The sequence below is a fragment of the Camelus ferus genome, chromosome 4 (genome assembly GCF_009834535.1).
Source record: "Camelus ferus isolate YT-003-E chromosome 4, BCGSAC_Cfer_1.0, whole genome shotgun sequence".
NCBI lineage: Eukaryota > Metazoa > Chordata > Mammalia > Artiodactyla > Camelidae > Camelus > Camelus ferus.
In genome coordinates this window covers 5,798,782-5,810,944 of record NC_045699.1, presented here as the reverse complement: position 1 = coordinate 5,810,944, position 12,163 = coordinate 5,798,782, and the positions used below count along the sequence as shown (strand labels likewise).

The window sequence follows — 12,163 nt, the reverse complement described above, 5'->3', positions numbered from 1 at the left end:
GTATAACTTTGACTCTGAAGGAAAGAGGCCTTGGATATAACTAGGAAAAGCAAATTCTTTTTTGATGCAGTCTTTCTTGTACATGTATGTAATGTATAGGACGGTTTATTTCCTTGTGAATCTGGCACAATATATTAAATTAAAACATCAATTTGATTCAAGTTTAATGTATAAAGTCACAATGAATATGTTTTCTAAGTTTCTGTAATAAGTGATCCAACACATGGTATGAATTTCATCATTTATAACAATCTTTCCTCCATCTTAAGGGGATTAATGAGAAAACGTTCTGAGCTGCACAACACTAAAGGTGAGCGACAGCCACAAAGAACTAAAGTTGGGTGGTCCAAAAGTGCCCTGCTCATCGGATGAATCAGTCAATCACATCACAGTTCAGATGCATTCAATGGAACACAGGTTAGAATGAAACCAGGAGCCCAGCTTTTCAAAAGCTTCAGAGTAGGACAAAATTAGAAGCACATACAAGTCTTTGCTGGAAAATTCCTTGGCCTTTCCTTGACAGGTCCCAAATTTCTCATGTTTCAAAAACTCGAAACCGTTTTCCCCCTCCAGACCGCTCTAGCCCATATAACATGACCATAGAGAGTTCATGGTTTGTATACACGCCCACGTAAAAAACACGAAAAAAAGCAAGCTAAACAAACAACACACTCCCCCCCCCACCCCCCGCAACACCTCTCCGTTTGGCCTGCCAATCAAAAAAAGAGAGCTACGGGGAGATGATGGCCCCTCAGAACCCGCCCGCCCTTCTAGGACGAAAGGCCTGGAGAGCAGGAAGAGTAAAAGCCGCGCCCGGGACTCCTCTAATTGGACCTCTCCCTCTCCCAGCGCCCAGGGGGCGGGGGACCATGCCGCGAGCAGGCGGCCAGCTGTAAAGAATGATGAATTAAAAGACGCGAGCTTTTCCAGCTCCCACAGATCCAGGGAGAAGAAAGTCACCTTTCCACCTCCCCTTTTAAGAAGACATAGCTGCCTCTGCTCAATGCACAAAAAGAGCCAAAACGCAACTCCCGGCTCCCAGCGCTCTGGGGGCTCCCTTCCAAGTGACCCTCTGACGGCTCCATCCCCTGGGCCTGCCGCGCGCTCTGACCACGCCCCTCGCCTGCGGCCCCGCCCCTCGGGCTGGCGCCACCTCAAGCCCCTACCCACCTCCCCGTCTCAGCCCCTGCACGCGGCGGGAGCCCCTGCACGCGGCGGGAGCCCCCCGCTCGCCCACCTAGAGGCGAGGAGCGCAGCGGACGTTCTCGCGAGTCTTCCCTCCCTACTCTCCCACCCTTCAAAGCTGACGTGTCGGCAGACCCCCGAGGGAGGCAGCTGCCTTCGCTCCCGTTCTGCGGCCTCTCTCTTACCGGGTGGTCCGCGCCAGAGCTGCTTCAGCAGTTTAGGCCTTGGCGGAAAGGCTGCCACCGCCCGGGTTTTGCGGCTTGAAACTGTGGCTTTGCCTCGTACTGCCTTTTTGTTTTGTTTAGACTTTTTTGGAATTTTCCCGCGGTCGCTCGGCAGTGGAGCGGCGCACACGTATCCGCAGTGCATTCTGGGGCCTGGCGAGCACCCCGCGTCCTCGCGGCATCGCGGGAAATTCGGACGAATCTCGTCCTCGTGGGGGCGGGGCGGGGCGGGGCGGGGCCGGGTCTGGGCCGGAAGTCGGCCCGGCCAGGGGGCCCCTGGGCAGGTGGAGCTGCTGAGGCTGCCTAAGGTGTCCGCAGGGTCACAGCTGCACCCCAGGAAGGACCCGGAAGGAAAAACTCCGGGGCTTTTAATGGGCTGTGGCCCAGTTGTTTCAAGATTCTGCTCACGATGCAGAGAAGGTAAGATGAAAGTTAGTTTTTTAAAAGAAAAATTGAGTCTTTGTCAAGAACACCTCTAAACAAGGCCTAGAATAGATTTTCTTGGTGTGGTCACGCACAAAAAAGGAATCTTTCTTGAGTTAATATCCCTCACCATCGCCACCACCAAAATCAGTTCCGTACTGCCTAGTCAGGCCACTCAAGGTGGCTGTTCTCTTGCTATGTGTGCATCCATGCTGGACCCGTGCCCCCTTCACCCACATCCTACTGAGGACAGACCCTACATGCTTGTCCCAGGCTCCAGCTAGTGGTTATTCTTATCAAAGGGGCGGCGAGGGCCGTGCCCCTCTGCTGGTAGTGGGCTCTGCTACACACACAGTGGGGAGTTGCTGGAGGACCTGGTATCAGACACGCATGATCTCTCCATCCGTTAAACCATTTATATCTCTGTTGCTGACTCCAGGTTCTTTGGTCTTGAAGCTGAGTGAGTACAGGCCTTGGAGGCCTGCAGGGTGCCGCCCAACACATACAGTGTTTGGTTGGGGTTCACATCAGTTCAGTGCTGAGTTTAAATCACTTAAATGGAAAGCAGCATTTTCTATAAAATTCCATGCGTGTCTTGGTGGATTTTTTTTTAATTCTTGAACTGAGTTAATGCATGAAAGTTTTTCATAGATATTTAAATTGGAAAAAAAAGTCTGAGGAAACTAACCTTTAGCTTCAATTTAAAAAAAAATCAATGCCTTATAATTATAAAACTACAACTTCACAGGCGCTTTCAGAAAATCTTATTACCAGGCAATGTACACATGTAATAAAAATATTTAAATACACCCACCCTTCTATAATGAAGGAAGACCCCTTTTACCAATGAATGTTGAATTCAGAGATTAGATAACTTATTAAGTTTATGCAGCTTGTAAGTGACAACGTTGGTATGTAACTTTTTTTTAATTAAAGGGAAATAAAAAGGAACCCAATCCAGAATTTGAGACAAATTTGTCAGGATCTGCAACTGTATTAAAAAATGAGATGTTAAATCCATTCTTGAAAATATTTCCTGCCAGCTGAAGAGGTCTGTGCTTTTTTGATGTGTGCGTGGTTCAGTGTGGGTAAATCCAAAGAAGACTTTGTGTACAGAGATACATTCTTGAGTGATACACATCATGGCACCTTGGCGGTAAGAAGAAAGTCTTTGTGGTAAAAAATATGAGCAAGTTTAAATTTTGTGTTTATCAGCAAAGGAAGCAATTAAACCATGTATTTCTTTAGAGAAAATAATCTGTTTTGGTATTTAGGTCTTTATAAATGTTTGCTGAAAAATCATTTCTAGTGTTTGTAGCATTAATTATTGGGGTCTTGCCATATTGTGGTTTTATGTCTTTTTAATTCAGTAGTTAATAAAGAGTTGCTAGGCTTATTCAATGTTACAATATGTGAAAGGACATCATATTTAAGCCTAATTTAGACCTAAGTGGGAAAATGTATAGTATAAATTTCCAAATACATATTTACAGGACATTCATTTTATCTGGAATCCATATGTATGGAGCTATCCTAATATGTAAGCAGTAATGAGACGATCACTTTATAAAATGTTTGAAAAGTTTCCTGAGACAAATACTTAGATATGAATCCTATTTTTAACTGCCTCATAAAACTGAGTATGTGTGTTTCTAGAAACAATTTTGGTTATTCTGTAGAGTCAAATCACACTTAAATAATATGGCAAAAATGAAAAATGGCATGTGTAGGTGAAATTTTTTTCATCCTTAGACATAATTAAATCCATTCTAATGGAACCCATCCTTTAGGATCTTTACATTCTAGAGGGAAAAACAGCACAGCTGAGTGCTGCAAAGTTCGTCAAATCAAATGTTCCTTCCAAAATTTAATAAATAGAGTCAGCTGTCTTGCATTATAGCCATTATAGTAAGACTCATGTTTCCAGAATTAGTCCAGACACCTACCTAGTTTCCATCTCCCATATGGCACCCCAGCACGTAACATTATCTTGCCATGGCTCTGATATTTGCCTCTAGTGCCTTAATGGTGAATATTTAACGAGTGTTTATTAAATCCCAGGCACTAGGCTGATTCCTTGGCCTGATTATTTTTTTTTTAATTCTCACAGTGATCTTATGTGGTAGGCAGCATTCCAATTTCACAGGTAGAGAAACTGATGCACAATCTCTGTTGCACCTTCAGATACAAAGAGATTGACTCTGGTGCTGGTGTTTCTTATCACTTGCTGTTCTCTTGCTCATGCCCCAGACTAGGTACCAGACCACTTCCCAAGTTTTTAGTGGGGCAGAAATAGGGGAGGGGCGATGTGACCCCAGAGGCTTGTGCATGTTAGTCACCACATTGCTTTCCTCTGAAAACATTCTGACTGAGGAAATGAATGTTGAATTGGAGATGAAAACAGTAAGAATAATGTTTGTGCATAAATCCTTCAAGAAATGGTGCAGGTAATAGTGAAGATCTTAGATCTGCCACCCTGATGGGGGAAACGCAGCCGAGGAAACAGGGCTGCCAGGAAATAGAGGTGGAAAGTAATGGAAAAGGGAAATGTATTATAACTGTTGCATGGTACCACCACCCTCCCCACTCACACTCATTCCCTAGGCTCTGCTGAAAGAATGCACCTTAGCAAGGCGTGTTTGTACTGATTGCCCAGCTCCCTGCCACAGATACTTGAACTAGGAATGCTAACCTGACCCTCACTGAGCCAATCAAGCTATTGCAGGGGAATTTGAAACTTCAGCACTAAGATTGATTGTACCACTCCTACATCACAGAAGCCAAATCCCATGCCAACCAAAGTTACTGGGAGAAGAAAAAATGCATATGTAGCAAAGAAAGCTGATTGTCTGAAAAAAGCAAAAAAGTTGCAAGATCATGTTATTCCATGAGAGATAGGGGATAGTTGCCATTCCCAACTTTCTATTTTTAAGCCCAATTTTAAGGCAAACTGACTATTTTTCTGTTCTTAATTGTGTATAAGATTCCCCTGTATTCTCACAATAATCACCCCTTCACTTATTCTGACTTTGGTGAGTTTCCTCTACTGCAAAGCAAGCCCTGACTAAGGACCTCGAAATGGCAGTTCTTTGTGTCACTGGGCATTAGCACTTCGGCTGAACTTACTTGATAAATTGATCAATTGACACCTCCTGAGAACTTCCCAAACAGAAGGCATAAAGCATATAGGCTGTGTTCCGGATACCAAAACACCTGGAGTTGGGAGAAATCTCACAGCTCACCTATGTAATCCAGGAGTTCCCAGTTGGACCAATTTATACTTCCATCAGCAGTATATGAGAGATAAAAGAAGTTTCTTCGTGTTTTTTTTTTTTTAGGGTTTTTTTTTTTTTTAGCTAGGTTTATTTTATTTTTAGAGGAGGCACTGGGGATTGAACCCAGGACCTCGTGCGTGCTAAGCATAAGCTCAACCACTGAGCCATACCCTCCCCCATCCAGGAGTTCCCTAGACGTGGGCCAGTGAAATGTCTTTAATATTAGAGGGCTAATAAAGTTAACATATGTTTGGTCAAATAACGACTTTAGGGGATGAGGGGGAATCTACCATAATTTCAATTTTAAAAAAAAAACATTTTTAACTTTAAGATGGGAGGGAGTCTCAAAGAAATCGTATAAATTGAATAAATTTTGCTTCATGAAAAGCTCATTAGATTGTCCTTATTAATCTCATTTTACTACTTCCTCTCCCCTTGTTAGTAAGAGAACACTGCTTTTACTTAGCATGCAGTGTGCCCAATTAAAAAAAGACTACATTTCCCAGACTCCCTTGCTTTAGGGGTGTCCATGTAACTAAGTAAGAGAGAAGTGGAAGCTAAAGAGAAGGTGGGACCTTAAGAAAGACTTCTTGAAAGGTACAAAGACAATAGGCAACAACCTTTTTAGCCCTTTCCTCTTTTTCTTGCTTCCTACTGGAGGTCCAGTCATCTCTGACCGTAAGGTACCTCAGGACAATGATCCTGGAATAAGGATGCAGAACAAAAGAAATAGAAGGACCCTGGGTCCCCAGTAATCATGGGCATTACCTGGTTTGCCTAACCCTGGACTTATTTTAGAATAGAGAAAAGTAAAGAAAAGAAAGGAAAAAAATACATATTCTCTGCTCTTGTGAAGCTTAGTCTAGTGAAGGGAATCTTCCTTTAATTAATCAACGTCTCTTCCAGCAGCATAGCTCAATAGATACACAGTTGTCAAAATGAGACAACTCAAGGCAGCAGCAAGTTTCATTCAAAAAAGGGAGGGGGAGGAGGGGTCTAATAACCTCAAAAGACAGGAAGGTGGGAGGCTCTTATCCACATACTAAAATTCTGTGAATATTGTAGAAAGGATAAACAACTCTATCATTGTGCAAACTCTGACATAGAATTCCCAGAAAACAAAAATTGTCCTTTTTCCATTAAGGAATAATATACTCTATTTGGAAAAAAAAACATATATAAAAGCAGTTTTAGTCAGATTTTCTTTAGTTCAGTAAAAAGTGCATTCCTATTTAGAGCATGCATTCCCACCAATCATGTTGTGTTATAACTAACATGGCACATTTTTATTGCCTGCAAAAAATAATGAATTACATTTTAAAATGAGCACATGGCTTAAAAATGATTTTCCTCATAAGTATTTCATAATGATTCATTTAGCATGAAATTAATATTAAAGAACTGCTAAGAATAAGTACTTTTAAAATAGCAAATGAAAAAAAAATTATGCATATTTATGACTTGACTAATTCTGACAACTATTAAATCAAAAATAAGTAAGTTTTATCCCATTTTTGTGTCTGTTTCAGATTGCCTACCATTTTCTAGTAAGACTAATTAACTGCGTTTGTTCGTGTGCTGCATTAAGGTTTCATTACACTCAAGTCATACAATAAAGCAACTGCTGAGGGGGTGGAGGAAATGGGGAGACGTAGGTCAAAGGGTACAAACTTCCAGTTACAAGACGAGTAAATTCTGAGAATCTAAGGTACAGCACAGTGACTGTAGTTAACAATTCTGTAAACTTCTTAAAAGTTGCTAAGAGAGTAAATCTTAAATGTTCTCTTCCCCCAAAAAAGATAATGGAGATGTTAACTAACTCTATTTTGGTAATCACTTCACAATATGTATGTGTATCAAATCACATTGTACACTTTAACTTACACAATGTTATGTCAGTTATAACTTAATGAAGCTAGAAAGAAAATGGCTGCTTGATAAAGGAACAAACTCCAGACATGATACCAATGTATATATGTGTGTATGTGTGTGTGTGTGTATGTTAGAGAGACAGAGTGATTATACTTCCATTCCTCGAGATCCAAGATCTAGAAGGGCAGGTGGGAGAAACTAAATTTAACGAGCACCTATGAAGCCAAGCATCTTGCTGAACGTTGCATTTATTGTCTCATTTAATTAGTCTCTCCGGCGTAATCTCATCACATAGAAGTGTGATAAAAAATGTCACTCCCATTTTGCATGTAAGTCAATAGAGAATGTATCAGGAGTAATTTTAACTGTAAAAAATTGCGGGACAGCAAGTGACAGAGCATCATCTCCACTTTCACAGGGGCCTGATTTCACAGCTTCCTGTAATGGCTTGGATCTCTTTTCTTCTCACACTTGCAGGCACGTCTTCGCATTGCTCCCTGGCTATTTCATGTGCATATATCCTTGCTCCCAACAAGGCCATACTCACCTTAAGAGCTGAAACTATGTCTTCTTCTTCTGTATCTTTTGAGGATCTAGCAAAACGCTGAGCCAGAAAGAATAAGCAAGCACCCTGAACTTTGTTTGCATCTGCCCAACAGGCTTGTTTTGTTTAGCTTGAAGGATGTTTGAGGAAAAAAATTAATTGAAAACATTTAGAAATCAGAGGATTTCACCAAAAATTCTCTGCATCCCACTTTTCTTTTTTTAAAAAATGGACTATGTGGGTGCCCTGGGCCAGCATTTCTATCTGGGAACCGTCAGCTGTAGGTCAAGAGCAGTGCTCCCTGTAGACAAGCAGAGGATCTCCAGCTGGGTGGTCTCCATCCAGCCCCAGACTGACCCCTGTAAGCACTTGAGTTTGGGATTCCTGTGCGAGGCACTCTGTAGAAATCTTTGGTGATGTCCTAATAGTATCCTTCTGTTTTTCAAGTGTGGAAGCTGCTTGCTAAACCGATATCGGGCCCAGGAACCATTTGGGGGAATATTCACAAACTGTTTTTAATGTGTAAATTGTCCTCTGAGACCTGGCTAATCAAAGTGTAACCCGTGAACCTACAGCGTTAGCATCAGCTGGGAGCTTGTTTAAAGCTCGGCGGAACCAGGATCTGCAGTTCAGCAACATACTCAGGTGATCTGGATATGTAAAAAAATGAATCAATTCTCTAGGCTGAGGCTAGGAAAACCCAGCTCATAGAATTTACCTATTATTCTTGATGACAGAAGGAGGGTACATTGTAGGAAAGGTAAAAGAAAAGCACCACTTTTTTTAGCACTGAGAATTCAAGGAAGAATATAAAGGCATAAGAGACCTTCAGTCCAGGATACGAGCATGTCCTACAGGTCCTCCCTTCTTCAGAGAGATTCTGTAGATTCTGTAAAGCCTACAGGAACGTACAGGGGTCCTTTGTCCTTGTACTTCTCTTAAAATCCACCTCTGACAAAAGAACAGACAGCACAGTTTAAAAATGGGCAAAGGACTTGAGTAGACATTTCTTCAAAGGTCTCCAAGTGGCCAGTAAGCACAGGAAAAGATGTTCAATATCATCAGTCAGCAGAAATGCAAATCAAAACCATTTCATACACCTGCTAGAATGGCTGTTATCAAACAAAACAAAACAGAAAATAGCAAGTGTTGGTGAGGGATGTAGAGAAACTGGAACTCTCATACATTGTTAGTAAGAGTATAAAATGTTTATCTGCTATGGAAAACAGTTTGGCAGTTCCTCAAAAAGCTAAACATAGAATGACTACATGACCCAGCAATTCCACTACTAGGTATAGACCCAAAAGAATTGAAAATAGGGACTCAAGTAGATACTTGTACACCAATGGTCACTGCACCATTAATCTCAATTGCCAAAAGGTGGGAACAACCCAAGTGTCTGTCAGCAGATGAATGGTTAAACAAAATGAGGTATATACCTACAATGGAAGATAATCCAGCCATAAAAAAAGGATGAAGTTCTGATACGTGCTATAACATGGGTACATTTTTTTTATTTTATTGACGTGTAGTTGATTTACAATGTTAGTTTCAAGTGTATAGCAAGGTGATTCATTTATACATTTACATACATATATGTTTTTTTCTTTTCAGATTCATTTCCGGTATATGTTATTACAAGAAATTGAATGTAATTCCCTGTGCTATATACAGTAAGTCCTTGTTGTTTATCTATTTTAGAGGTAGTAATGTGTATCTGTTAGTCTCAACCCCTAATTTATCCCTCCCCACCCTTTCCCCTTTTGTAACCAGTTTGTTTTCTATGTCCATGAATCTGTGTTTAGTTTGTAAATAGAATTTGTATAATTTTTTTAGATTCCACATGTAAGTTATATCATATGATACTTGTCTTCCTTTGACTTACTTCACTCAATATGATAATCTCTAGGTCCATCCATGTTGTTGCAAATGGCACTGTTTCATTCTTTATAGCTGAGTAATATTCCATTGTATAAACATACCACAACTTCTTTATCAAGTCATCTGTCAATGGAGATTTAGGTTGTTTCCATGTCTTAACTATTGTAAATAATGCTGCTATGAACACTGGGGTACATGTGTCTTTTTGAATTATAGTTTCCTCCAGATACATGCCCAGGAGTGGGATTGCTGGATCATATAGTAAGTTTATTTTTAGTTTTTTTAAGGGACTTCCATACTGTCCTCCGTAGTGGCTGCACCAGTTTACATTCCCATCAGCAGTGTAGGAGGTGTAACGTGGATACATCTTGAAAGCACTCTGATAAGTGAAATAAGCCAGACACACAGGAGGACAAATATTCCATGATTACACTTATATGAAATGTTTAGAATAGGCAGATTTACAGAGATAGTAGATTAGAGATGACCAGGGCTGGGAAAAGGGTGTAGTGAAGAGAATTTGTTTCAGATGTTGAAAAAGTTTTAGAAATCATGGTGATGATTGTACAATACTGTGAATCAAATTAATGCTACTGAATTGTACACTTAAAATGGTTAAAATGACAAGTTTTATGTTATATATTCTTTGCCACAATAAAAAATTTTTTTGCCCCTGGGGCTCCCCATACCAGTGTCGGTGAGTTGGAAGTTGATGGTCAGAGTAAGTAGACAGGAAATGAACCTCTGACTGCTGAGCCCAAAGGCTGGAGGGAAAAATGTGGCACAGACCCAGGAGTCTACAGTTCGTGAAGGTCAATGTGATGCCAAGTCAGGAGGGGATCACCCCAGACTGTGACCTGTCTGACAAAGAGAACAAATCAGAAGGGAATGACATCCAGGCAACCTGCTAACAGGACCAGGGTCATCGTTCCAGAGGCCAGAGACGTCAAAGGACACCTCAACAGGACACACTGGCCCTTCTCTGTCACCATAGGAGTGTATAAGACACTCTACCCCCCATACCTCAAGATACAATCTTAAGAGAAGGAAGGAGGGGAGGAGTAACTGAGAAACATTTCTATCTGAGAGAGCTGAGCACCAACTAAAGACACAGTTAAATTAAGTGAACAGACTACAATCTTTAAGCCAGACAGAACTAACAGTTAAATTTTTACCTCCGCCTCTGCTCCCCACCCCCACCATAAACCAAAGGGAGAGGGGTCATAAGGTAGATCGTATTGAGTAGAGTCAACATAAAGAAATCTTGCAAGAATGGCAGTGCATCCCCCAGCTCCTGTTAAACCTCTTACACTGATTCTGGTGCCACTGTATTGGCTTCTATGTGCTTCTGTGCTAAGGGCCAGGCCCTGCAGGGACTCGTTTTGAAAAACTAGACTTGGGGCTCCAGGAGAAATTGAACGCTTGCTTGGTTTCTTCCCCTTCCCTGTCCTTCTTCTCCATCCTTTTCCTGGCTTCTTCAGGAGGCCCTCCTTAATAAATCACTTGTACACAAAAGCTCATCTCATGGCCTGCTCCTGGGGAGCAAACCTAAGACCCGCATTTTCTCTGCACTCCCAATTTGTAATATAATGAAACATTTACAACCTTGTCACATCTCCTACCTGATGGACCCCAAAAGTACTTGAGTTTGTGGCCCCTGTTCTAGGCAGTCTGCCTGGTTTGTAGGAAGCACTGAGCCAGTCCTAGGGCAGGAGTACCTTGGGTAGAGAAATTTTGAGCAAAGTCAGAAGGACCAGTTAAGGAGCAAGATCAAAGAGGTGGGCCCCTACCTCCTTCCTCCTTACTTTAGCCATCCCTTCCTCCTAACCCCGATTCTGCTTCTAGATGTTAGACTCCAGGCTGATGAAGTGGCTCCAGGAGCCCAAGTCGAGTTTTCTGAAGTGAGACATAGGAGGGCCTGACCCTTAGAACAAAAGCTAAATCTTCACAATTTAAAAAGTAATATGGGTTTATTTCAGAATATAGAAACTAGTAGCAAGTAAATAAAAATGAAATCAACTAACTCATTTTCTGGTTTAAAAATCTTTTTAATTTAATTTTTTTTTTTTTTGGAGGGAGGAAGGTAATTAGGTTTATTCACTTATTTAGTTTTAGAGGAGGTACTGGGGATTGAACCCAGGACCTCGTGCATGCTAAGCATGTGCTCTACCACTAAGCTATCCCCTCTCCCTCATTTTCTGTTTTATATCCCTGGATCCATTAATTTTTTTCTCTTTTCCTCTTTTCCACTGGGTACTTGAGATTTCTTCTGCTAGTTTAAGTTACACAGTTTTTTAAATTTTATTTTTTATCGACGTGTCATTAATTTACAATGTTTCAGGTGTACAGCAAAGTGATTCAGTTATATGTATACACACATATATATATATACACATATATTTTCAGATTCTTTTCCATTAAAGCTTATTACAAGAAATTGCATATAGTTCCCTGTGCTGTAAAATCAGTCCTTGTTGATCTATTTTATACGTAGTAGTGTGAACTTATACAATATTTTTGTTCAGCAGTGGCCGTACACATGTTTATTTACCACTGCTGATTTCTTAAATTTATCAACATCTGCATCCTCCCTTGAAAGAACTATTCAACTGCTACTACTCTGGTCCCAGGTATCACCATCTCTCACCTGGATCACTGCACAGCTTTGCTCTTAGATTTCTCTGCTTCCATCTTGCAGCCATTTACTCCTTTTAAAAGCCAGAGTTGGCACTTCTCTATGGAACATCCTCCAGGGGCAC

The 12,163-nt window shown here is 41.2% G+C and overlaps 1 protein-coding gene and 1 long non-coding RNA gene across 12 annotated transcripts in view; one reads left to right on the top strand and one right to left on the bottom strand.

Annotated features, from left to right (window-relative positions):
- Nucleotides 1–1,591, bottom strand: part of FANCC (FA complementation group C) — a 182,714-nt gene extending 181,123 nt beyond the window's left edge. For all 7 annotated transcript variants that reach the window (XM_032477467.1, XM_032477466.1, XM_032477469.1 and 4 more), the window contains exon 1: nucleotides 1,371–1,591. The gene's annotated coding sequence lies outside the window, so the exon portion shown is untranslated. The remainder of the gene's footprint in view (nucleotides 1–1,370) is intronic.
- A 69-nt stretch (nucleotides 1,592–1,660) lies between these two features.
- The window catches only part of LOC116663028, a 63,133-nt gene continuing 52,630 nt past the window's right edge, over nucleotides 1,661–12,163 (top strand). For all 5 annotated transcript variants that reach the window (XR_004319042.1, XR_004319040.1, XR_004319039.1 and 2 more), the window contains exons 1-2: nucleotides 1,661–1,829; nucleotides 9,138–9,196. This is a non-coding gene — a long non-coding RNA (uncharacterized LOC116663028). The remainder of the gene's footprint in view (nucleotides 1,830–9,137; nucleotides 9,197–12,163) is intronic.